At 43.5% G+C, this 27126-nt stretch overlaps 1 protein-coding gene and 2 long non-coding RNA genes across 6 annotated transcripts in view; 2 read left to right on the top strand and 1 right to left on the bottom strand.

Annotated features, from left to right (window-relative positions):
* LOC128930054 (uncharacterized) overlaps positions 1-7643 on the top strand; it is a 31271-nt gene extending 23628 nt beyond the window's left edge. For both annotated transcript variants that reach the window (XR_013528630.1, XR_008477595.2), the window contains exon 3: positions 3533-7643. This is a non-coding gene — a long non-coding RNA (uncharacterized LOC128930054). The remainder of the gene's footprint in view (positions 1-3532) is intronic.
* Positions 1-26758, bottom strand: part of LOC118149157 (uncharacterized) — a 79591-nt gene extending 52833 nt beyond the window's left edge. For both annotated transcript variants that reach the window (XR_008477594.2, XR_008477593.2), the window contains exon 1: positions 26620-26758. This is a non-coding gene — a long non-coding RNA (uncharacterized LOC118149157). The remainder of the gene's footprint in view (positions 1-26619) is intronic.
* The window catches only part of GALNT17 (polypeptide N-acetylgalactosaminyltransferase 17), a 568205-nt gene that overhangs the window by 25527 nt on the left and 515552 nt on the right, over positions 1-27126 (top strand). The window lies entirely within an intron of this gene.

The raw sequence follows: 27126 nt of genomic DNA, 5'->3' as shown, positions 1-27126 counted from the left end.
TTCTGTAAATTACTTTGGGCAGTATAGCCATTTTCACGACGTTAATTCTTCCTAACCATGAACATGGAATGTTTCTCCATCTGTTTGTGTCCTCTCTGATTTCGTTGAGCAGTGGTTTGTAGTTCTCCTTGAAGAGGTCCCTTACGTTCCTTGTGAGTTGTATTCCAAGGTATTTTATTCTTTTTGTAGCAATTGTGAATGGCAGTTCGTTCTTGATTTGGCTTTCTTTAAGTCTGTTATTGGTGTAGATGAATGCTTGTGATTTTTGCACATTGATTTTATATCCTGAGACTTTGCTGAAGTTGCTTATCAGTTTCAGGAGTTTTTGGGCTGAGACGATGGGGTCTTCTAGGTACACTATCATGTCGTCTGCAAATAGAGACAATTTGGCTTCCTCCTTTCCTATTTGAATACCCTTTATTTCTTTTTCTTGCCTGATTGCTCTGGCTAGAACTTCCAGAACTATATTGAATAGGAGTGGTGAGAGAGGGCATCCTTGTCTAGTGCCAGATTTCAAAGGGAATGCTTCCAGTTTTTGCCCATTCAGTATGATTGGCTGTTGGTTTGTCATAAATAGCTTTTATTACTTTGAGATACGTTCCATCGATACCGAGTTTATTGAGGGTTTTTAGCATAAAGGGCTGTTGAATTTTGTCAAATGCCTTCTCTGTGTCAACTGAGATAATCATGTGGTTTTTGTTTTTGGTTCTGTTTATGTGGTGAATTACGTTGATAGACTTGCGTATGTTGAACCAGCCTTGCATCCCCGGGATGAATCCTACTTGATCGTGGTGAATAAGTTTTTTGATTTGCTGTTGCATTTGGCTTGCCAATATTTTATTGAAGATTTTTGCATCTATGTTCATCATGGATATTGGCCTGAAGTTTTCTTTTGTTGTTGGGTCTCTGCCGGGTTTTGGTATCAGAATGATGTTGGTCTCATAAAATGATTTGGGAAGTATTCCCTCTTTTTGGATTGTTTGAAATAGTTTTAGAAGGAATGGTACCAGCTCCTCTTTATGTGTCTGGTAGAATTCGGCTGTGAACCCGTCTGGACCTGGGCTTTTTTTGTGTGGTAGGCTCTTAATTGCTGCCTCGACTTCTGACCTTGTTATTGGTCTATTCATAGTTTCAGCTTCCTCCTGGTTTAGGCTTGGGAGGATGCAGGAGTCCAGGAAGTTATCCATTTCTTCCATGTTTACTAGTTTATGTGCATAGAGTTGTTTGTAATATTCTCTGATGATGGTTTGAATTTCTGTGGAATCTGTGGTGATTTCCCCTTTATCATTTTTTATTGCATCTATTTGGTTGTTCTCTCTTTTATTTTTAATCAATCTGGCTAGTGGTCTGTCTATTTTGTTGATCTTTTCAAAAAACCAGCTCTTGGATTTATTGATTTTTTGAAGGGTTTTTCGTGTCTCAATCTCCTTCAGTTCAGCTCTGATCTTAGTTATTTCTTGTCTTCTGCTGGGTTTTGAGTTTTTTTGATCTTGCTCCTCTAGCTCTTTCAATTTTGAGGATAGGGTGTCAATTTTGGATCTCTCCATTCTCCTCATATGGGCACTTATTGCTATATATTTTCCTTTAGAGACTGCTTTAAATGTGTCCCAGAGATTCTGGTATGTTGTGTCTTTGTTCTCGTTGGTTTCGAAGAACTTCTTTATTTCTGCCTTCATTTCGTTGTTTACCCAGTCAACATTCAAGAGCCAGTTGTTCAGTTTCCATGAAGCTGTGCGGTTCTGGGTCTGTTTCTGAATTCTGAGTTCTAACTTGATTGCACTATGGTCTGAGAGGCTGTTTGTTATGATTTCAGTTGTTTTGCATTTGTTGAGAAGTGCTTTACTTCCAATTATGTGGTCAATTTTTGAGTAGGTGTGATGTGGTGCTGAGAAGAATGTATATTCTGTGTATTTGGGGTGGAGAGTTCTGTAAATTTTTGTATTTTTAGTAGAGATGTGAAATGTTTCTTTGGTAAGCTGGATCTAGGGGAATATGTTTCATTCTGTTTGCTGGAAGTATAATTTTTACATTTTTAAAGGTGTAAAATCTGCCCCTCTTCTGGCATTTCCTATGTCAGTGTATTATAATATGGATCGCATGCTTTTCTTTCTTCTCACATCAGTAGCTTTCCATAGCTGAATCCCATACACTCTCATCTCCTACAGAAGAGATTTCTGCTGCCCCTGCTAAGCACAGGCCTCATGTCTGACCTAGCACTTCAGAACAGACTTTGAAATTATTTCCACCTCATCTCTAACAGTACTTGTCAGTTTTTCTTTCTTTTTTTGTTTTTAGAGATGAAATCTTGCTCTATCACCTAGGCTGGAGTGGCAGTGGCATGATCTCGGCTCACTGCAGCTTCCTCCTGAGTTCCAGTGATTCTTCTGCCTCAGCTTCCCAGGTAGCTGAGTTACAGGCACCCACCACCATGCCCAGCTAATTTTTGTATTTTTAATAGAGACAGGGTTTCACCATGTTGGCCAGGCTAGTCTTGAACTCCTGACCTTAGATACTCCACCTGTCTCAGCCTCCCAAAGTGCTAGTATTACAGGCATAAGTCACTGTGCCCTGCTAATACCTGTCATGTTTTAACTCAAATGTGCCTTAGGAAAGCGATGTGTTGTTTCACAGTTCCTAAAAACGCCAAGAGGTTCACTGCACATCGTATCCTAGACTCTGAGAAGGCAAAGTTGTGGTGTGATATGCTAAAGCCTTCTCTATTGTATGAATTTTGCCAGGTCTTTTCCTTTCCCAAATCTTGCCCACATCTAACTGTCTACCTTCCTTTTTCCTAGCATTTTAAGTCTTTACAAAACATTCAATTTGTTTTTTACTAAAATGTTAGTAACTGGCTTTCTTTTCTCACTCATAATGTCACCAATTTATGTAATTTAATAGAATTATGCAATTATATAACAAGCACAGCCGGCACGAAGAGGTTTGGGAACAAAACAACAACTGCTGACAGGTATACCATCCAACTGGCGGGAGCAGAAATAGGCAGACCCACTAGATAAAGGGTGCCTATCACTTGTGAGCTCCCAGCATGCCGTGGGCACCTGCTGTCACTGTGTGCTACAGAGATGGAGACTATCAGTCTCTAGTGTCAGTTAAGAGACCTTCTGTTGCATTCCTCTTCTTTTTTTTTTGAGATGGGTTCTTGCACTTCTGCCCAGGCTGCAGTGCAGTGGTGCAATCTCGGCTCACTGCAACCTCCACCTCCTGGGTTCAAGCTGTTCTCCTGCCTCAGCCTCCCGAGTAGGTGGGATTACAGGCACATGCCACCACGCCTAGCTAATTTTTGTGTTTTTAGTAGAGATGGGGTTGCTCCATGTTGGTCAGGCTAGTCTTGAACTCCCAACCTCAGGTGATCCGCCTGCCTCAGCCTCCCAAAGTGCTGGGATTACCAGCATGAGCCACTGCACTCAGCCATGAACATCTTAATATGTCAGATAAAAATAGTCTCATGTGGAACTTTTAGGCCAAAAGGTATGGCCTTTTAAAGGACTTTTTGTTTTATTGTTTTTTACAGATGTTGCCCAGACTGGGATGCAGTGGTGCCACGCCTCATAGCTCATTGTAATCTCGAACTCCTGGACTCAAGCAACCCATCTGCCTCAGCCTCCTGAGTAGCTGGGACTATTTTACCCACCATGCCTGGCTAATTAAAAAAAATTTTTTTAGAGATAGGGTCTTGCTATGTTTCCCAGGTTATTCTCAAACTCCTGGGCTCAGGTGCTCCCAAAGCGTTGGGATTACAGGTTTGAGCCAACACACCTGGCCTTTAAGGACTTTTGCTAAACTGCTTTCCATGAGATTTCTATTTTCACCAGCAATGTATAAAATCTTTGTGTCACCTTATCCTCTCCCACAATGAATAGATATTATAATTTTAAATACCTTGCTAAGTTGATAGATTATAATCACATGCTGTTTTAGTTTTTATTTTCTTGATTGGTAATGAAATCGAATATTTTTCCAAATGTCATTTATTTGCATTTGCATTTTTGTAAAATTCGAAGTTCTGTTTATCTGTTAAAAACCATTTATCAGTTGATTAATTCAATTGTTGATTTGCATGCATTTTTAATGCCATGAAGGAATTATCTTTGTCTTTAATATTTATTATGAATATGCTTTCCACAAACTCATTTCTTACTTTAAATGTTGATAAATTTTTTGGATGGGATGGGCAGATTTTAGATTTTTTATAGAGTATTTAAACTTACAAAGTTTTTTCTCATTCAGTATCTGAAAAAATATTCAGATATATTTTTTCTGGTTTTATTTAAAAATTAATTTGAATTTTTAGCATATAACTTTTTTTTTATACTCGGGAATGAGTTTCTAACTTGATCATTGTTTTAGATAGTTCAGCCCCATTGGTTGGGTAATGCTACTTTTCCATCTGATTTGTAATCCACTTTTATTGGGCTCTCAATTGTTACATTCACAAAGAAAGATAATTTTTCTGAGATGTCTATTCTATTTCAACATTGTATCTATACTGAATCATTGCCACTTTACGTTAATTATAAGATGATATTAGTTCCCCTCCTTTACCCATTTATCTTCTCTCCTCCTTTCCTTTTCCTTCATTCCTCCCTTCCCTTTTTGTCTTCCCTTCCTTCCTTCCTCCTTCCTTCCTTCTCTTCTCTTTCCCTCCCTCCTTCTTTCCCTCCCTCCTTCTGTTCTCCTTCCTTGTCTCCCTCCTTCCTTCCCTCCCTCCCTCCCTCCCTCCTTCCTTCCCTCCTTCCTCCCTCCCTCCCTTCCTCCCTCACTTCCTTCCTTCCATCTATCCTTCTTGTTGCTATGCCTGTTTTTGGTCACACCTTCCACGTAACTGGAATTCTTACTTTTGTTATTCTCTCAAAGATGAGTAACATTCCTGAAGAAAAGATACATAAATAATGGATTTTCAGAGATCTTATTTTATATTTTTATTTTGCCTTTATTTGGCTAACTATGGAAGACCTTTTTCAGAATATTTCCCTTGAATGCTATGGACATTATATTCTGGCATTTAATATTGCTGTGTATAAGTTGAGTCCATCTATCCATCCATCCATCCAGAATAAGCTACATAATTTATAGGGTCCTGTGAAAAATGAGACTGTGAGCTCCGTGCTCAATAATTATTAATAATTTCAAGATGATGAAGGAGGTTCATTGAACTAAGGGTAGGACTCTTCTGAATGTAGGGCCCTGTGTGACTGCTTGAAGTCACCCTTGCAGCTATCCATCCATCGACACCCATCCTATGGCTACTTACTGAACATCCACTATGTGTTGTGTGCTTTGAAGGAAAGAAACCTCAAGGTACTGTCTAGTGAAGGACACAGGTGGTCATGAGGGAAGTGTGCACAGCTGCTGTGGTCATACAGGGGAGAGAGAAATCCATCAGGCACAGCTGCCAGAGACAGCTTTCTGGAGATGATACACTGATCCAAAGCTTTTGCTCTGAGTGATGTGGCGAGGCTTAGGACGGTTTTGAGCTCACAGGAGTGAACGTGCTGCAATCCAAGTGCTTTGAAAGGATCACTGTACTGCGTGGAAGACAGACGGTGCAGGACGAGCATAGAAGCAGTTAGGAAGCTATTGCAATGATCCAGGCAAGGGAAGAGGAAAATCATGACCTGGATCTGCATGGAGGCAGTGAGAAGCGGTCAGATCCTGAATATATTTTCAAGAAAGCACTATTAAGATGTGTTGATGAAACGGATATGAGGTATGAGAGAAAGAGAGTAGTTAAGAATGGCTTCAAGTTTTCTACCCTGATCAATGAGAAAAATGATGCCATTCACGGAAACGGGGAAGACTCGCAGGGGAACAGGTTTGGGGACAGATGAAACATTCAATTTTGGATGTGTTGCTTCTGATGCTTATTAAACAACCAAGTGGAGATGTTGTCCAGAGGGTTGGATCTACCATTCTAGATCTGGGTTTGGTTGACATGGGGGAAGAGAAGGGAGGGAAGAGGCTTTGCCAGTGAAGTTGCTACAGAAGAGTAGAGAAGAAAGACCTTTTTGATAAAATGTTCTTGGTGGCTGACTGGATATGTAGAATAAGGAAGCAGATTCAGAAAATGAAACTGACCAGTCTTTAAGGCCCCTTTGCCCCAGTCATGAACCAAACTATCATGAGGGGGATTGGATTTTGGAGTCATAGTTCTTTCTTTTGGAAAGAGCTTGTCTTGGAACTGTTTCTTCTAGTTTAGATTCCTGTGGGAGATGGTGAAGGTAATTTCTTGATATTTGTTTATGATGAAGAGAGAATGTGCTGTCATTGAAGTGTTGAATTATTAATGATTGAGGAGGAAATGACTTCTTCAGAAACACGAATTCTGAATGCCTCTTAGATGGAGGCCAGATAGTAAATTAGCTCTTTCAGTGACAGAACTAAAGAGTTGATGCAGATCGAAAAGGGATGTAGTGATTGCCTTCTGTGGGTCTAGGATCAACTTAGGATTTATGACATTCAGCACATTTTAGAATCTCTTTTCTCATAGTATCCATTACTCTGATTACCTTTTAGTAGCTGTTTTACAAGAATCAGAAAGTACGGTAGAGACTGTCTGCCATGTATGGTAGGGAGAAGGCTGGGTACTCTAGACCCAATGGATTTGGAGGGCAAACAGAGCATTTTTGATATCAAGGAAAGAGCTAAATGGGTCCCAGGCCACTCTAATCCAACATTGGGAGACAATGCTTCTTGTGTCTGACTGTCTTGTCACGGGAGTGTTGGTGAATTATGCATGGCAAAAGTCATGTAGGTGTCTGGGTTGTCTGGATTAGTCCATTTTCACACTGCTGCAAAGATACTATCTGAAGCTGCATAATTTATAAAGAAAGGAGGTTTAATTGACTCTCGGTTCTGCATGGCTGGGAGCCCTCAGGAAGCTTACAATCATGGTGGAAGGTGAAGGGGAAGCAAGGATATTTTACATGGAAGCAGGAGAGAGAGAGAAGAGGGGAAGTGCCCGACATTTATCTGACAACCAGATCTCACGAGAACTCACTCACTGTCATGAGAACAGCAAGGGGGAGAGTCACCCCATTCCAATCACCTCCCACTAGGATCCTCCTTCCACTCGTGGGGACTACAATTTGGGATGAGATTTGAGTGGGGACATAGAGTGAAATCATTTCATTGTCCCCTTTCAAAATTAAGAGAAAGTTTTGCACAGAAGGGAAATAGTGGGGCAGTGCACTTAGGTGGGGCTTGCAATGTGTGGTTCTGTCTTCAACAAGACATTTAATAAAGGGATAGCGACAACGGAGCCAACACATTTTCAAACAATGTGCTCACCTGGTGAGTGTGTGTGTGCGTGTGATAAGGTACTTGTTTTATTCTGCTCTTAATCATTCATTCACTTTTAAAGATGAGGGTAAGTTATCTAAGGACGATTGCTGAGCTCTGAAATGAATTAGAACCCATCTTTATTTCCAAGCCAATGATTTAAATATTATATAGCTCATTTATAATCGAATAAAACTGTGGTGGCTCTTTGTAGATTTTTGAAGCCATCTTCTCTAAGAAGCCTGTTTTGTTTTCTCTTTTTGAAATAAACATGAATTTGCATGAGAAGCAAGGAGCCTCTAAAAGAAATCAATAAAATTAACCGGAACTGGATTTCACACTTTGAATGCATTACGTCTTTCTGTTAGGGGAGAAATAAGAGAAGCTGAGGCTCATAAAAAAGTGACCTACTTGAAGAAGATGAATATTTAAAATAAGAGCTTTAAAAATAATTCACTTTGCATTGGTCACCATAGCTCAAAATAACAAGAAAACCTAACAAAAAGACAGGTTTCTCAGTATTGGGAAGGGAAGCTGGCACTGTCTTGAGGGCAATACTTATGTACCCAGGGGGAACACTAGGCTTGGAGTCTGAAAATCTGAGTTCAAGCTCTGGCACTGCTACTTAGTTTATTTGAGATATGTATTGGTCTGTTTTAACACTGGTGATATAGGCATACCTGAGACTGGGCAATTTACAAAGGAAAGAGGTTTAATGGACTCACAGTTCCACATGGCTGGGGAGGCCTCACAATCATGGCCGAAGGTGAAAGGTATGTCTCACATGGTGATAGACAAGAGAAGAGAAAGAAGAGAACTTGTGCAGGGAGACTCCCCTTTATAAAACCACTGGATTTTGTGAGATGTACTTACTGTCATGACAATAGCAAGGGAAAGACCAGCCCCCATGATTCAGTTATCTCCTACCAGGTCCCTCCCAAGACACATGGGGATTATGGGAGCTACAATTCAAGATGAGATTTGGGTGGGGACACAGCCAAACCATGTCAACATACCTGTTTTCATTTTGACCCTTAAAACTATTTTACTTTGTATTGCAAAAGACATTTGCTTTACTTGACATTAATGTTGAAACTGAACCTGCTTAATTTCTGCAGGGGCAGAATTGAAGAAAGACTTTAGGAGTTCAGGTCAAGCTAGGTCCTTAGAGTTGAGGGGCTGAGTAGGTGGAGTATGTGACTATGCAAACCTCCTTGGCTGGGTGGGACAGTGCAAGGATGTCCATGAAAGCTGCTCTTTTTTTTTCCACATGAAACTCTCTTCACCTCTTGTTTGCAAGGGCCCTCTGTAAATGGGTCATGTACCATGCGTTGCATAAACATGCAGAGAGGTGCTCACGGCATGTCCTGCTGAAGAGCTGTGCTTTGCAGAGTTGTAGTGACTTCATAGTTCAAATGTAGTGTGCACATCTGTTGATTTTTCTTTGCAAATGGATGTTGGTGCTCAAGGTAGAGCAGCCTTGTAGCGCTAAAGGAAACTTCTCTGTTCAGCTAAGTTCTGTATGTGCTTGGGCAAGTAGTTCTGAATTCCTTTGTGAATAAAATGGAAACTATGCCTATCAAATTTGTTCAGAAATCCACCTTTATTATTTACTTGGGCTTTAAGTTTTATTGTATTTTTTATTTATTTTGAGACGGAGTTTCGCTCTTGTTACCCAGGCTGGAGTGCAATGGCGCGATCTCGGCTCACCGCAACCTCCGCCTCCTGGGTTCAGGCAAGTCTCCTGCCTCAGCCTCCTGAGTAGCTGGGACTACAGGCGTGCAACACCATGCCCAGATAATTTTTGTATTTTTAGTAGAGACGGGGTTTCACCATGTTGACCAGGATGGTCTCGATCTCTTGACCTCATGATCCACCCACCTTGGCCTCCCAAAGTACTGGGATTATAGGCATGAGCCACCTCACCCTGCAAAGTTTTATTTTAAAAGAGTTTTGTTGGCCAGGTATGGTAGCTTATGGCCTGTAATCCCAGCACTTTGGGATGCCGAGGTGGGTGGATCACAAGGTCAAGACATCAAGACCATCCTGGCCAACATGGTGAAACCCCATCTCTACTAAAAATACAAAAATTAACTGGACATGGGGGCACACACCTGTAGTCCCAGCTAATCAGGAAACTGAGACTGGAGAATTGCTCCAACCTGGGCAACAAAAGCAAGACTCCTTCCCAAAAAAAGAAAAGTTTTATTAAAGTATAACTGACATACAATAAACTGCACATGTTTAAAGGGTACAATTTGATAAGCTTTAACGTACGCATGCACCAGTGAAATCATCCCCATGATCAAGTTAGTGACACATCCATCACCCCCAAAAGACTTTGTATGAATGCTGTGTAATGAATGAATGAATGAAAGTGAATGAACTTTTCCGTTTCCATAAAAATGTCCAGGATGCTGTTTTTCTCCTGCCTTTTCAAAGATGCAGATCAAGAAGGGATACAGTCAGTTTAAAGGCTGAAGCTCTATTATTATTTATTTTATTCTTTTGAGACAGGGTCTCGCTCTGTTGCCCAGGCTGGAGTGCAGTGGTGTTATCTCGGCTCACTGCAACCTCTGCCTCCTGGTTCAAGCGATTTTCATGCCTCAGCCTCCTGAGTAGCTGAGATTACAGGCATGTGCGATCACTCCTGGCTAATTCTTTCATTTTTAGTAGAGACAGGGTTTCACCTTGTTGGCCAGGCTGGTTTTGAACTCCCGACCTTAGGTGATCCACCCACCTCGGCCTCCCAAAGTGTTGGGATTACAGGCATGAACCACCGCACCCAGCCTGAAGCTTTAAAAAGGAGCTTATTTTGAAATTTGAGTGTACATGTGTGTGTGTGTGCGTGTGTGTGTGTCATGATGAGGGGTACTTGATATTTTAACATTGGCAAAGTGATGGCTGATTGAGAATTAAGTTGCCCCCAGATAATTCAAGGTGTATGATACATTTCTCCCTAGGAGATACAGATCAGGCATCATATGATTTTGATTTTTGCTTTTTAATTAAAGTTGATTAAACAAATGCCATTTTACTTTATAGCTATTTTAAATGACCTGTGCTTCTTAGTTCTCCCCCGCCCCTCCCTTTTTCTTCTTTATTTCTAGATAGGTCAGAGGCAGAATGTCCCAAACATATGATTAGTAGGATGTCTCTCTGGGAATTTTTTTCCCCTTAAAGTGCCTTAAAGTGAGTTTGAGGAAGAAACAGCGCAAAGGCAAAAATGTAAAAGAAGCTGTTTATCTCTGAATAATTCTTATAGAAAGATAATTTAAGTTTCATTAGAAATCTTTGATTTCCAATTACTTGGAAGTGAATGTGCTCATCATCAGTGTACTTTATTCAGTTTTCTGTGCTTTGTGAAAGTAGTGATCATAGAACGTAAAAATGTAAAATGCTCGGGCACGGTGGCTCTCGCCTGTAATCCCAGTGCTCTGGGAGACTGAGGTGAGAGAATTGCTTGAGGCCAGGAGTTCAAGACCAGTCTAAGCAACATAGTGAGACACCCCCTCATCCCCATAAAAAAAATTTAAAAACAAAATTAGCCACGAGTAGCTGTTACTAGGGAGGATGAATGAGGTGGGACGATAGCTTGAACTCAGCAGTTCAATGCTACAGTGAGCTATGACTGCACCACTGCACTCCAGCCTGGGCAACAGAGCAAGACCTGTTTCCAAAAACCAAAACAATAGAAGAATATGAAACATAAAACAAATGCAGACACATGTGTATCCCACTGTCACAGAATTTGTTGTGTAGTGCCAAAGATTTTTATATTCTGAAGTTTCTGTGCTCTTTACTTTTGCTTTATTTGCAGAAGATTCTGGGATATGGCTTGTAACTATATTAGAAACACACATGACGAGGTTGAATGTGGAAATGCAGCTGCATGTGTCATAAATCAGTCCTAGGGTTGCTGCTGGGCTTGGTCATAGCTTTTCTTTAACTAATTCTGGTGATCACATTTGTAAAGAGACAGGCAACATCATGAAGAACGGAGGGTTATGAGAATTTTATAGCCCGAACAATTTGAGTGAAAGTTTCTAGAGTGTTTTCTGTGACTATTTTTGACTTTCCATTGTCTGAGATTTACTTTCCAGAAAGGATGCACCCTCCCACCCCAGACCACCTATCCAGTCTTCATAATTAATTCTTTTCAGCTCCTGGATTACCTGGGTGTGGTAATGTGAGAGGGATTTTATAGAAGGGAACTGAGGAATAGATGGAAGAAAATCACATAGGACAGATGGAAAACAGGATACAGGAGAATATTAGAGGAGGGCAAACAAGTGAAAAGGAGAAGTTAAGACGTGTATGTCATCATAACTATGGATGAGGCTGGGTGTAGTGGCTCATGCTTATAATCCCAGCCCTTTGAGAGGCTGAGGGGGGAGGATCGCTTGAGCCCAGGAGTTGGAGACAAGCTGGGGCAACATAGTGAGACCCCATCTCTAAAAATAATGACCCAGGCATAGCATGTGCATCTGCAGACCCAGCTTACTCAGGAGACTGAGGTGGGAGGACTGCTTGAGCCTAGGAGTTCAAAGCTGCAGTCAGTTATGGTCACACCACTGCACTCCAGCCTGGATACAGAGACACATTCTTAAAAATAAATAAAGAAAGAAAGAACTATGAATGAAGTGAGCTAGACTTAGGAACAGACTCTAAGAACCCTGAAATAAACCTTTTCTGTCTCTGATATGATCTGTGATGTTGGGTTATCCCCAGAGCAATGGATAGAGGTCATCACAACTCCTCAGTCCCCAAGGCACCCTATGGGCCACTCCTCTGGAGTGAGAGCTACTGGGGCAAGACGTTATCACCATATCTCCAATTTTTACAGTGCCTTGGGCCTAATAGTAACTTCATGAATGTTTACTGGATAAATATAAGTCCCTAGCCTTGGAACTGCACTGAAACCCAGGATTTCTTAATAAATGAAGTAATCAGGCCAGGTGTGGTGGCTCATGCCTGTAATCTCAGCACTTTGGGAGGCCGAGGCAGGTGGATCACCTGAGGTCACAAGTTCAAGACCAGCCTGGCCAACATGGTGAAACCCTGTCTTTAAAAAATAAATAAATAAATAAATAAAGTAATCTGACAACTGAGATAAGTAGTTGTGGGTGGCTTTGAACTGTCCTAGTACTCCTGTTTGCTATGAAATGGGACTTTTGAAATGACATGTTGTTCTGTCCCAAAGGAGAGGAGAGAGACTGTGGAAGAACTGACAGCAGGAAAAGCAAAACTGAGAGAAGAAAATGGGGCCAGGAGAGGAGCAGATGCTAGAATGGAATTTGGGTTTTCTTGGCACTTCCAAGCTCCTGTACATTCCTTGCTATCCCAATTATGACTTGTCTGTTTTAAGAGGCTAGAAGTCTTTCCTGGTTGTAAGCCCACCTGTCGCAGCACCATGTAGCTGCTGGACACTGGCCCTGGACACTGACATGCGTGTCCCAGGAGCTCTGGAAGGATGTTATGCATTGATTTGGTTGTTTGAGTCTCAGATGCGGTAGTGCATGGGGGACCCTCAGGGATCCTCACGGTTTGGCGGAATGATTCTACATGTGACCCTGGTATCTCCAGTTATGTCACTGTGAAAAAAAGACAGATTTTGTACTTTTGGGGGTCATAGCATGACAGGAGACTGTGTCTCTTGGGCTGTGCATATTGTGATAAGGTAATGGGTATCATTGCTTAGTGGGAGGAGAGAGTATTAGTTTAATGATGGCTTTTAATATTAATTTAATGGTGATTTCTAATATTATTATTTTTCTTATTAAGAGTAAGCCACTCAATGGCAGGGTGTAGTGGCTCACGCCTGTAATCCCAGCACTTTGGGAGGCCAAGGCAGGTGGATCACTTGAGGTCAGGAATTTGAGATCAGCCTGGACAACATGACAAAACTTCTTCTCTACTAAAAATACACAAAATAGCTGGGTATGGTGGTACGCACTTGTAATTCCAGCTACTTAGGAGGTCAAGGGAAAAGGATTGTTTGAACCTGGGAGGTGGAGGTTACAGTGAGTCAAGATTGTGCCACTGCACTCCAGCCTGGGTGATAGAGTGAACTCTGTTTCAAAAAGAGGAAAGAAGAAAGAAAAGAAAAGAAAGAAAGGGAAGGAAGGAAGGAAGGAAGGAAGGAGAAGGAAGGAAAGAAAGAAGGGAAGGAAGGAAGGAGAAGGAAGGAAAGAAAGAAGGGAAGGAATGAAGGAGAAGGAAGGAAAGAAAGAAGGGAAGGAAGGAAGGAAGAAAGGAAAGAAGGAAGGAAGGAAGGAAAGAAGGAAGGAAGGAAGGAAGGAAAGAAGGAAAGAAGGAAGGAAGGAAGGAAGGAAGGAAGGAAGGAAGGAAGGAAGGAAGGAAGGAAAGTTACTCAAGCTCAGGGTACTTTTTTCTTATTTTGTTCATATTATGACCTTAATTTCAGAGCAGTACTTGGCACAGAGTAAGCATTCAATAGATGCAGTTCAGTGCATGAATCTATTGAATATATAAGTGCATTGAATGGGAGCTCAAGAGAGAAAACTGGGGAGAGAAGGCAGTTTCTTGTTTCCACTGTTTTCTTGAAGGTGACTTAAGAGATTCTTCAGTACCTGCTGTGCCCCAGTGCAATGCTAGACATGCAGTTGATAAAGACAGGTAAAGCCCTTGAGGGGCTCATACACAGACAGGAGAGGGTTGGGGATATGAAAAGCATAGCCTCTCAGAGTGCTACTTTGAGTTCTGCTCCAGGTGCCTGAGGAGTCCTGGTAAGATCTCCAGGTTCGGGGAGGCTTCAGAGGAAGGGACAGCTGATCTGAGTGTTGATACCTTCATAGGTTAGCAGAGAAAGAAACCAGGGGGAAATTCCTGTAAGCAGAGACCGTGATGGCACGATGGCTTGGGGGTGTGAGATGTCAGGGGTCTGCACGTGGTTAGAACAGCCTGGGGCTCTGGGGACCTTTGGGAAGGTGGCTCAGACAGCAGAAGCCACACGAAGAAGAGGCTAGGGTGTCTTGCTTAGGAATTTGCATTTCTGTCTTTGGGAGCAATGGAAGGTTTATTTCCACTTTTGAAAACTTTTAAATGAAAAATTTCAAACATGCATGCAAGTAGAAAGGACCATATTGATATTAAGGAGCTTAACCCTAGATTCTACAATTAATGTTTTGCCATGTTTGGTTATCTATCTATCTATCTATCTATCTATCTATCTATCCATCCATCCATCCATCCATCCATCCATCCATCCATCTATCCATCCATCCATCCATCCCTCTACCTGTCCTTCCACCCATTAATCCATCTATTCATCTATCTATCCATCTATTTATCCATCCATCCATCCCTATCACTGTCTCTCCACCCATCCATCCATCTATCCATCCATCCGTTTGTCCATCCATTCATCTATCCATCAGTTATCGATCTCTATAAATATATCATCTATCTCTATCAATTATCTAGTTATCTGTTTTTATCATCTACCTAGATCTATTCATTTACATAATCTGTCAATCTCTATTATATATTATTTATCTATATCATCCATCTATCCATCTCTCATTTATCTATCTGTCATCTATCTATCTATGTATCTATCTATCTAAATTTGTAGGATTTTATGCAGGGGAGTTACTGTGTCTTAGAGGGTTTCTCTGAGAGGTACATGGAGTATGAAATAAAGAAGGAAGGGGATGGAGTTTGGGAAGACTCATTGAGAGTTTCTTGAAATTGAGATGAGAGGTGGTGGTGGCCTGAACTAAAATTGAGCAACTGGGCTGGAGAATGGAGAGCTCAGACATATTTATGGAGGTATTCTAGTGATGATGTCTAACAGACCGTCCAAAAACTTAATAGCTTAAAATGATGACAACAGGCCAGGCATATGGTGGTGCCTGCCTGTAGTCCCAGCTACTCAGAAGGCTGAGGCAGGAGGAATGCTTGAGTCCAGGGGTTTGAAGCTGCAATGAACCATGTTTGTGCCACTGCCCTCCAGCCTGGGCAACAGAGTGAGACACTATCTCAAAAACAGAGACAATGTTTACCTTTCTTACAGCTCTTCAATTTGGACAGAGCTTGGCAGGATGAACTTGTTTCTGGTCTACTGGATATCACTTGTAATGGCTTAAATGTGAAATGTGGAGGTCTGCGGTCATTTGAAGCCTGTCACTCCTGTCTGGCTGGTTAATGCTAGCTCTCAGCTAGGATCTTATTTGGAGCACCCATGTATGGCCTCGACATGTGGCCTGGGAGCCTTCACAACATGGTATCTGGATTATGAGTGTGAGTGGGGAGGAGGAGGGAGAGAATGAGAACACCAAGTAGAACAATACAGAATTTTAGGACGTAGCCTCTGAAGTCCCCATATACTGTCACTTTTGCCCCGTTCTGTTCATCAACCAGTTCATGAGGAAGAAGATTATCTCCTCCTCTTTATGTGGTATGGCAAGTTCTCAAAATGTTGCTGTGGCTATTTTTTTGAAAACACAGCCTGTCCAGGGGCTGAAGTGGCAGGATTTAATCGTTGGGTATGTGTAATGGGGAAGAGCAAAAAATCTGGGCTGACACCGAGTTTGGATTCATGTCTCCAGCGTGGGGTGTGTCATTCACAGAGAGGGCAGTGCGAGTGGCAGGACAGGAAAGGGGAACGATGAAGATGGAGTTAGATTTCGGGTCCCATTGATTTGTTAGGAAATAGTGCATCAGGATAGCTTCATGAACTACAAACTCACAGAGGAACAGACAAACAGGTTTCCTAGTTTTTGGACAGCTTTGAGCTGAACAGAGTTTGCTGGCCTCTGTGCATCCCTACAGGAGACAGTTGTGTACCCTGAGCCTGAGTGGAGGTGGCAGGTGTTTGATGTACCCCAAGCCTGCTGGGGAGGATGTGGCCCTCAGCATTTGCTTCCCTCCATGGAGGTAGAGCAGCTAGGGAGATGCAACGTTCATTGATTTCATCCAGTAGGCATTTATTGAGCACTCGTATGCTAAAAATAAAAGAATTTGAGTATACATTAAACACTATGCCTGCCTTAAAGAGCTTTGTCTCTAGAAGTGAGGTCACATGCTCATGTTAAGCTCTGAATGTAGTTACTAAAAGGACAGAGCTCTGAGCAGAAGCAGATGTAATATGCATTTGCTGGGCTTTTTCCTTGCTTCTGGGTTCTCCATGGGGTGCACTGTTGCTGGTGTCTCTTCTGGAGCATGTAGGGTCCTGTCTAAGAGGGGAGGCCATGCTACTGTCCTCACTCATTTGGGGACATTTACGGACACTGAGCTCTTTTATCAGAGCTCAAATGCTGTTCTGGGAGCTCCGCTGTTTTGTGCAGAGCTGCTGGGCAGGTATTTTTAAATCTGCTGCAGTGGAGCTCATAACTGCCTCTTTTCCCAGGTGCTCTGTCCTGGGAAGATGGGGCATTATTTTAAGTTCCTGATGTGCTGCTGACTTTTTTCAGAGATGCCTGGCCCAGCAAAGAGGTAGTCTAGTCACAGTCTGCCAGCAGAGGCGGTGCTGAGCTGCCATGGGCTCTGCCCAGCTGCTGTGTGAACTTCCTTGCGGTTTTGTTTACAGAGGTGCAGTTAGAACTGCCTCGGTAATGGCAGTCTGCCTCAGTAATCCAGACACTGAGCTCTTTTGGTATCTAAACCAAAGTCAGCATTAGCAGGCTAGTTTCCCTCCCTAGCCTCCCATTCTCCCTTGGGGAATAAGGCAGAGCTATATGTGCTTGATCAGTATCTGTGTCTCCAGTCACTCAAGGTCTTAGAAAGCCTGTTCCTCTGGGAACCCCATCCCACTCAGCCCTCACTCTCAGCTTCCCATGTCTGGACTCTAATTTTGTCTAATTTTTCCTTGGGTGGTTCTGATACTGAGTTTATTTGAAAACCATGGCTCAAAGTTTGATTCCTTGTAGCTTGTACTGAAACAACTATAATTCAAGTTAGAAAGCAATGAAATACTGATGCAGTTTAAGAGAGGGAAGAAGTCCTTCTGCCTGGGGAGAAGGGGGAACGTTTCAGGGAGTGGGCGTTAGAGCTGTACTCTGAATGTTAGGTAGAGCTCGACATACACAGATGACAGAAAAGACATTCCAGTCAGAGGGCCAGCATGGAAAAAAGCAAGGAACAGGATAGAGTTTTTTTTTTTTTTTTTTTTTTGAGACGGAGTTTCGCTCTTGTTACCCAGGCTGGAGTGCAATGGCGCGATCTCGGCTCACTGCAGCCTCCGCCTCCTGGGTTCAGGCCATTCTCCTGCCTCAGCCTCCTGAGTAGCTGGGATTACAGGCACGTGCCACCATGCCCAGCTAATTTTTTGTATTTTTAGTAGAGACGGAGTTTCACCATGTTGACCAGGATGGTCTCGATCTCTTGACCTCGTAATCCACCCGCCTCGGCCTCCCAAAGTGCTGGGATTATAGGCTTGAGCCACCGCGCCCGGCCCCAGAGTTGTTTTTTTAAAGTTAATTTTACCAATAATTTGTTTATATGAGCATGCATACAGCTTGTGTCAGGTTATTTTTATGTCTTAAAATTATTAAAATTATTTTGATATTTCTGCCTGCGTATATGAAGACATTTAGTTTTATCAAGAAACTGGAGTATAGCCATCCAAACGAATGTAGACTAGAAATTATAATCCATATGTATTTATGTTAAAAGGAAGAAAAATAAAGCAGGAAGGGAAGAGTTGCTTGCTTGATGATTTAAGTAACCTTCTAAATGTGTCTGTTTTTCCTGTGGCCCTCTGTCTTTAATTCAGAGACCACCGTATACATTTCATGTCCATTGGTATTCATTCCCTCCTAGATACCTGACATACCACCTAGAGTCATTTCCTTTCTGTCTGAAGAAATTCTTTTAGAATTTCTTGTAGTGTGGGTCTGCTTATAATAAATTCTCTAATTTTCTTTATTTGAAAATGTTTACATTTTATTTTCATTTCTGAAGAATAGTTTTATTATATACAGAATTCTGGGTTGACAGTTTTTAAAAATTCTGTACGTTAGAGATATCATTCTGTAGTTTTTTGGTTTCCATGGCTTCTGATAAGTTCATCATCATTTGTATTATTGTTCCCCTGTATGTATTTTGTCATTTTTTTCTGGCTGTTTTCAAGATTTTCACTTTGTATTTTAGCAGTTTTCCTAGAGGTAGTTTTCTTTACACTTATCCCTGCTTGGGTTTTGGTGATCTTCTTGAATCTTTAATTTTGTCTTTCACTACATTTGTAAGTTGCAGACCTATTTCTTCATGTCTTTTCGCTCTAGTCTCTCTCTCCTTTCCGCTGGGACTCTAAATTTAAGAAGTGTATTGAATGGACTGATATTGTCACACAGGTCTGGGAGGCTGTGTTTGTATTTTTTTTTTCAGTCCTTTTTTTCTTCTCTGCTTTTCAGATTGGGTGGTTTCTGTTGATCTGTCTTGAAGCTCCCAGATGCTTCTGCTGTCTCTGATATGCTGTTACTCCCATTCCAGTTAGTGTATACTTTACTTCTAGATGACTCTTTTTTCATAGTTTCTGATTTGGAAAGGGGTTAGATCCCCCATCTGTTCATTCATTGTGTATATATTTTTTATTTAAAATTCTTGGAAATATGTATAATAGCTGCCTTATTGTTCTTATCTACTAATTTCAACATTTGGATCTTCTTTGGGCTGATTTAAAAAAAAAAAGATTATTTTCAGGCCGGGCGTGGTGGCTCAAGCCTGTAATCCCAGCACTTTGGGAGGCTGAGGTGGGTGGATCATGAGGTCAACAGATCGAGACCATCCTGGTCAACATGGTGAAACCCCGTCTCTATTAAAAATACAAAAAATTAGCTGGGCATGGTGGCGCGTGCCTGTAATCCCAGCTACTCAGGAGGCTGAGGCAGGAGAATTGCTTGAACCTAGGAGGCGGAGGTTGCGGTGAGCCGAGATCACGCCATTGCACTCCAGCCTGGGTAACAAGAGCGAAACTCCGTCTCAAAAAAAAAAAAAAAGATTTTTTTCCTTGAGTTTGGACTATATTTTTCCATTTCATCACCTGTCTAGTGATTTTTGATCAGTTCTTGAATACTACTAAGTGTATGTTGTGGAGACTCTGGATCCTGCTATATTCCTTTCAACTGATTTTTATCTAACACAGAGTTAACTTGGCTGGGCTCAAACTCAAACTTGGTCCCTTGGGCTAGCTTATGTGAAAGGAGAATATCTTGGGTTTCCAAAATCCCTAAACAAAAGGGAAAAGCCAAGCTGGGAACTGCTTAGAGCAAGCCTGCCTCCCATTCTATTCAAAGCCACCCCTCTGCTCATTGAGATAAATGCATATCTGATCACCTCCTTTGGAAAGGCTAATCAGAAACTCAAAATAATGAAACCATTTGTCTCTTATCTACCTATGACCTAGTAGAGGCGGCTACATACTTTGAGTTGTCCTGCCTTTCCAGACCAAACCAATGTTCATCTTACATATGTTCATTGATGTCTCATGTCTCCCTAGAATGTTTAATACCAAACTGTGCTCTGATCACCTCAGGCACATGTCATCAGGACCCCCTGAGGTTGTGTCACGGGTGCTCATCCTCAACCTTGGCAAAATAAACTTTCTAAATTAACTGAGACCTGTCTCTGATTTTGAGGTTCACACCAGGCAGCAGCTGACATCTCCACTCTTTCTTTCAACTTCCAGCTGCTGCTCTTTCACCATACACCTGTGGTTTCTCACATCCATGTGTAGACTCATGGTGAGCCAAGGATTTGTACGGATTTCATACATGGATTTTGCGGGCTCGCACCATCTACAGTGGCCTGCCTCCCAGGGTTCCACCTCTAACTTTCTGGCTGTTCTTCTAGCCCCCAAGTTTTTTTCTAACACATCATGCCAGTTACTATTCTGGATCTCAGGCAAAAGACGGCTACACACTCACAAATCTTAACTTCTCCAGTTGTCTTTCAAGGATGCTCCTGTTTTCTTTCTGCCTGCTTTTCATCACTCTCTGGACCCCTAACTAAGTTTATTTAAAACATATTTTGTTCACATTTGATAATTGTTACCCACAGGAGGTTTGGTATTTACAAGCTACTCTGACATTACTGGACACCAGAGTCAACTATGAGATGTTGTGGTTTAAACAGCTTTATTGAGGTATAATTGATAAAATAAACTGTACTTAAATTATACAATTAGACGTTTTAATATATGTTTACACCTTGATGCCATTGCTATAATCAAGACACAATGAGTTTTGTTTTTTGTCTTTTTTTGAGACATTGTCTCACTCTGTTGCTCACGCTGGAGTGTAGTGGTGCAATCTTGGCTCACTGCAACCTCCAACTCAGGGGTTCAAGCAATTCTCCTGCCTCAGACTCCCTAGTAGTTGGGACTACAGGCACACACTGCCACACCGGCTAATTTTTGTATTTTAGTAGAGATGGGGTTTTACTGTGTTGCCCAGGCTGGTCTTCAACTCCTGAGCTCAGGCAGTCCTCCCGCCTTGGCCACCCAAAGTGCTGAGATTATAGGTGTGAGCCAGCCACCATGCCAGGCCAACAAGTTTTTGAGTTTTATTACGAATTCATGTGCAGATGAATGGTGGGAAAGAAGGCTCCTTCACATTGACCTCCTGCTTTCTATTTCACAGATTGCTTTCAAATGCAGTCACTCATTTTGATCTTCACAATGCCCTTGGAAATATGGAGTCATTCTTAATATCACCCTTCTGCAGATGAAAAACTGCAGTGGACATGTTAAATGGCTTGCCCTTTCCATGTTTCCTTACACCAGTACACACCTGGGAGATGCATACATGGTGCTCCACAGCTTCAGGAGTTTTGTTTCATTTCAGCTGAGAGACAAAACTGCTCAGAGCTGGGGAAAATCAGTTTGGGATGGAGAAGTTGGAGCCATGAAAGCAGAGTGGTGGCGTTTGGATGGTGTGCCTGAGAAGGGAAGGGCTTGGGGAAGAACAGAGGCCAGGAATTCAGTCTGGGAAGCAGGTGTAACAAGAGATATTATACAATGTGATGAGCATGGTCATTGTGGAAATAATAGGTTGTGCACAAGTAATTGCAGTTTTCCCATGAAAAGTCATGGCCAGGCCAGGTGTGGTGGCTCATTTCTGTGAAACCTGCACTTTGGAAGGCTGAGGCAGGTGGATCAATTGAGGCCAGCAGTTTGAGACCAATGTGTCCAATATAGCGAACCCTGCCTCTACTAAAAACACAAAAAATTAGCCAAGTATGGTGGTGCCAACCTGTAGTCCCAGCTACTTGGGAAGTTGAGGCAGGAGAACTGCATGAACCCTGGAGGCGGAGGTCGCAGTGAGCCAAAATCACCACTGGACTTCAGTCTGGGAGACAGAGCAAGACTCATCTCAAAAAAAAAAAAAAAACCGTCAAGGCTAAAACCGCAATTCCTTGTGCACCAACCTTGTGTATTAATAGAAAAGGAAAACAGATATTGGAGCACTTTCGAAAGAGGAACTGAGAGGAAACAGGAGGCTGGATATAGGAGTGAGAAGAAGAGGAAGGGTCAGGGGCAGCCTTTCTTTTCATTCTTGGCCCCAGGGCCTTTCACTGAGCCTGACACATAGTACTTAGTAAATGTTAGTTGAAATAAATTAGCTGGTGATGAGAAGGATGAGGGGGTGATATTTGCTGATGAACCATTAAATTGACACTATCTGAGTATGCATGAGAATCACCATGATGGGGGCTGGGCATGGTGGGTCATGCTTGTAATCCCAGGACTTCCAGAGGCCAAGGAAGGAGGATGACTGCAGGCCTGGAGTTCAAAACCAGCCTTAGGTTAACTTAGTGAGATACCATACCTATAAAAAAGTAAAAATAAAAGAAAAGTAGCCAGACATAGTGGCACACACCTATAGTCCCAGCTACTCAGGAAGCTGAGGCAGGAGGATCACTTGAACCCAGGAGTTCAAGGCTATAGTGAGCTATGATGGCACCACTGCACTCCAGCCTGGGCAACAGAATGAGACCTGACTTTATTTTTTAATTTTCAATTTTTTTGAGACAGAGTCTTGCTCTGTCACCAGGCTGAAGAGCAGTGGCATGACCTCAGCTCACTGCAACCTCTCCGTCTCGGGTTGAAACGATTCTCTTGCCTCAGACTCCCTAGTAGCTGGCACTACAGGCGTGTGCCACCATACTCAGCTAATTTTTTTTTGTATTTTTAGTAGAGATGGGCTTTCACCATGTTGCTCAGGATGGTCTCCATCTCTTGACCTCATGATCCACCCAACTCAGCCTCCCAAAGTGCTGGGATTACAGGCATGAGCCACTGTGCTTGGCTGACCCTGACTTAAAAAAAAAAAAAAGAGAGAGAATCACTAATTAGCACATGGTGGGTCCTATCTGAGTTTCTGGTTCAGTAAGTCCCCAGAATTTGCATCTTACCTAAGAGCAAACGGTGACATGTTCTGCTAACCCTCCTGGTCCAGGGCTGTACTTGGAGATCCAGTTGTACAAAGTCATGAGAACAGTTTTGAATTCTGCTGCTTCCCCTTTATGCTCCAGGCTGCGCAGGAGTATTTTTCTCCCAGTGTTGTCTTCTGGCACTGACAGTCAGAGAGGTGTCCTTGGGATCGTTAATCAGCATTTAACATTTGTAGGAAATCTACTTTATTACTTTTCTTAAACTCTGGAGCTCAGAGTCTTGTTTCTGAAGCCTCTCGGGTAACATTTTGTGAACATAGCATGTTCTGCCACAGATTCTTCTCGAGCAGATGAGGAGGCTTTCCAAATGTTACAGCAGATCTTGTGTCACGGAGAGGGCAGAGCTGGGCCGCTCCAGCAGCTGACGGATTGGGGAGGGACTTCTGGGATTACGTTATGCTCATTTGCTAACCTGCAAAATTATGACTGCAGGTATCATGCGGTAGGGCACGCTGGTCTTCTTGTCCATTTGTCAGGGTCGTCCCGGGTTGCTGTTTGGACTCAAAAGAAAAGAATCTTTCCCTGTTCAGGATCACTTTATGTTTTCAGGCTTTGCAAGCTGGCCCTTTGGGATGCAGAGGGCAATGGTTTCTTAGAACAGACCATGTAGATTTCATGCCAGAGTACTGCAGGGCTGTTAGGGCATTGTGGATCTTGCAGAGTTTCGTGATTCTTTGATGATCTGATGACCCAGACGTGCAGTGTGACAGGTGTGCAGTTTTTCAATTTAGCATCAGTGCAATGCAGAAGCTGTGCCAGAGAAGATGAAGTGACCCGGTCGCCTTTTTTTTTTTCTCAAGGAATGGAGCCTTGTGCTTGGGGGCACATTCACTCTCTAGCAGGGCGGTTCACGATTTCACCCATCTGGTACTAGGTAGCTGATGGCTTTGCTGTCTTCATACAGTTCTTCCCACTGTAGCTCTTGAAGACAGAAGGAATCACTCCTGAGCAGTTCCCACTGATGTTGGCCTGCTGTGCTACTGGGACACACAACTGCTCTTTCCCCAGTTCCTTCCCCTCTGTTTAAATGGCATTTCTATTACAAAGGGTCCCACTCTCGCATTTTTTAGGTCAAGGGACTTCCTGGGGGTATTGAATTCCTCCTGCATAGAAGAGTGTTCCTGTTAAGATGGTCCCCCAGGTAAGAGTGGATTCCAGGTATTCCTCTCCAAGACCCTGAGGTCAGATGCCTCCAAGAATTCCCCATGGAGCTCCCCCCAGCCAGAATCCAATGTCTGCTCCCTTTCTGAAAAATACTAACATCATGCACTTTGGGAGCCCGAGGTGGGTGGATCACCTGAGGTCAGGAGTTCGAGATCAGCCTGGGCAACATGGTGAAACCCCCATCTCCACTAAAATACAAAAATTAGCCGGGCATGGTGGCGGGTGCCTGTATTCCCAGCTACTTGGAAAGCTGAGGCAGAAGAATCACTTGAACCGGGTAGGCAGAGGTTGCAATGAGCCGAGATCGCACCATTGCACTAAAGCCTGGGCAACAAGAGTGAAACTTCATCTCAAAAAAACAAAAACAAAAACACACACACACACACAAAGCAGTGGCAGGGACAACCACATCTTCACTAAGAAGTACTGTGAGTTACAGACTGAATTGTCTCCCCCTGAATTCATATGAAGTCCTAACCTCCAGCACCTGGCTCAGAATACAACCCTATTGGGAGATAAGATCGTTAGAGAGGCGATTAAGTGAAAATGAAGGTGTCCTTAGAAGAAGAGGAGATTAGGACACTGACATGCACAGAAGACCATGAAAGGCAATGGAAGAAGGCGGCCATCTACAAACCAAGGAGAAACTGCCCTCAGAAGAAACCAACCCCACTGACACCTTCATCTCAGACTTCCGGTTTCCAGGACTAGGAGAGCATCCATTTCTGTTGTGTTGAAGCCACATAGCTGTGTTATGGCTGCCCTAGTGGAGTAATACACAGTGTCGTGGTGATGGAGTAACCCAGATCCTCTAACCACTCGATGATTTGATCTCTGGTAGCTTGGGCGCTGGGGCCAAATTACACTGGCCTCTCCAGCTGTGCTCTCCTGACCTTTCTAGAAAGCTTATCATCAGAGCCCATCTGCTAGCTGATGTCACCAACACACACTCTACTGCGGGTAAATCCTCCCCATCATGAGCCCAAGCATCTAAGGGCCTTACCCTCTTAAGACAGGCTCTGTTGAATTAGAAAGTGCCCTGCTGACCCAGCTCTCAGACTTCCCTTCCTCTCTCCCAAGGTGGGAAATAGCTTGTTCCTTGGAAAGGGCCATGCACTCTTGCCCTTCTTGGTTTTACTGTATGACAGGTATTATTAAAGACCCTTGTTACATTAGCCCCTGTGTAACCATACCTGCAAGTGCTGCATCAGTTGCATTAGCTAGAGTTTTAAATTGACTTAGAGCAGCACTAAAAATAGCGTGGGAGGGATGGAGTTTAGGGCAGTGTGTAAGACTTCTGGGTCTGCTGCACAAGCCCTGTGAGCTGGGGGCATTCTCTAATTTTCTTCCCTTTCCTTTCCCCTCTCCTTTCCTTTCACCTCCCTCCCTCCCTCCCTCCCCCCTTCCTCTCTCTTGTCTCTCTCTCTCTCTCTGTTTCTTCTGGAGACAGGGTCTCTCTCTGCCACCCAGGCTGGAGTGCAATGGTCTAATCACGGCTCACCGGAGCCTTGACTTCCTGGGCTCAGGTGATCCTCCCACCTCAGCCTCCCAAGTAGCTGTGAGTACAGGCACACGCCACCATGCTCGGCTAATTTTTATACAGACAAGGTCTCCGTTGCTCAGGCTGGTCTTGAACCCCTGAGACCAAGCAATCCTCCTGCGTTGGCCTCCCAAAGTGCTGAGCCCTTGTGCCTGCCCCATTCTTTCATTTTCTACAACTCCATTTCCCTGTCTGCAAAATGCAGCTAATAATCATAGTCCTAGCGTCGATGTGAAGTTTAGAGAGAAAGGATATGAAGCACAGGCTGTATCTCGCACAAACACTCAGGAAATGTTGGTGAGCTGTTAGGATGATGACCTTCGTGGTAAAGACCTCCCAGATAATTTAAGATTCCTTTATACCGTCTGAATCAACAGAGCTGCAGTGAATGTTGACGGTTAAAACCCGCGTTACTTGTACTTCACTCCACTTAGGTTTTCAAACAACGGTAATCCATGTAAAGAAACTGTACGCTGGCCGGGCGCGGTGGCTCACGCCTGTAATCCCCGCACTTTGGGAGGCCCAGGCAGGCGGACTGCTTGAGCTCAGGCGCTTGAGACCAGCACGGGCAACGTGGCAAAACCCATCTCCGCCGGGCGCGGTGGCTCACGCCTGTAATCCCAGCACTTTGGGAGGCTGAGGAGGGTGGATCACGAGGTCAAGAGATCGAGACCATCCTGGTCAATATGGTGAAACCCGTCCCTTCTAAAAATATAAAAAATTAGCCAGGCATGGTGGCGCGTGCCTGTAATCCCAGCTACTCAGGAGGCTGAGGTGGGTGGATCACGAGGTCAAGAGATCGAGACCATCCTGGTCAACATGGTGAAACCCGTCCCTTCAAAAAATATAAAAAATTAGCCAGGCATGGTGGCACGTGCCTGTAATCCCAGCTACTCAGGAGGCTGAGGCAGGAGAATTGCCTGAACCCAGGAGGCGGAGGTTGCGGTGAGCCAAGATCATGCCATTGCACTCCAGCCAGGGTAACAAGAGCGAAACTCCATCTCAAAAAAAAGAAAAAGAAAGAAACTGTGTACGCAACCCTAGTTTTGGAACAAAGAGGATTCTGCTTTTTTGAGCCTTTAAGCCCTTAATTCAATATTTTCTGGCTAATTTCCATATGTTATTTTAAGCCAGAAGCCAAAATTGCATCCCTGTCTACTTTCCCTTCCCCCTTATTTCCTCCAAGAGGAGGGAACACGTACCTGCTTGGTCCAGAATCCGGGAGTCAGACGAGGTCACGTTTCTGGAGGTTGGGCGGCTGCCGGTGAGAGGTTAGGGTGCAAGTGTGGCCCCCGCTCCCTGTCCCTCCGCCGCAGGCCTCAGCGAGCCTCTGCTTCCAAGCGTCTTACTGTCTGTGCTCTTCTGTGGATGGTTCACGGCCTTAAGTCCTAGCTGGAGAGTGTACGAGTGTGACCGGGTGGGCCGGGCGCGGTGGCTCACGCCTGTAATCCCAGCCCTTTGGGAGGCCGAGGTGGGTGGATCACAAGGTCAAGGGATCGAGACCATCCTGGTCAACATGGTGAAACCCCGTCTCTACTAAAAATACAAAAAATTAGCTGGGCATGGTGGTGAGTGCCTGTAATCCCAGCTACTCAGGAGGCTGAGGCAGGAGAATTGCCTGAACCCAGGAGGCGGAGGCTGCGGTGAGCTGAGATCGCGCCATTGCACTCCAGCCTGGGTAACAAGAGCGAAACTCCGTCTCAAAACAA

The sequence above is a fragment of the Callithrix jacchus genome, chromosome 2, assembly GCF_049354715.1.
Source record: "Callithrix jacchus isolate 240 chromosome 2, calJac240_pri, whole genome shotgun sequence".
Classification (NCBI taxonomy): Eukaryota; Metazoa; Chordata; class Mammalia; order Primates; family Cebidae; genus Callithrix; species Callithrix jacchus.
The sequence above is the reverse complement of the archived record's forward strand: the minus strand, read 5'-3'. Positions and strand labels throughout refer to the sequence as shown.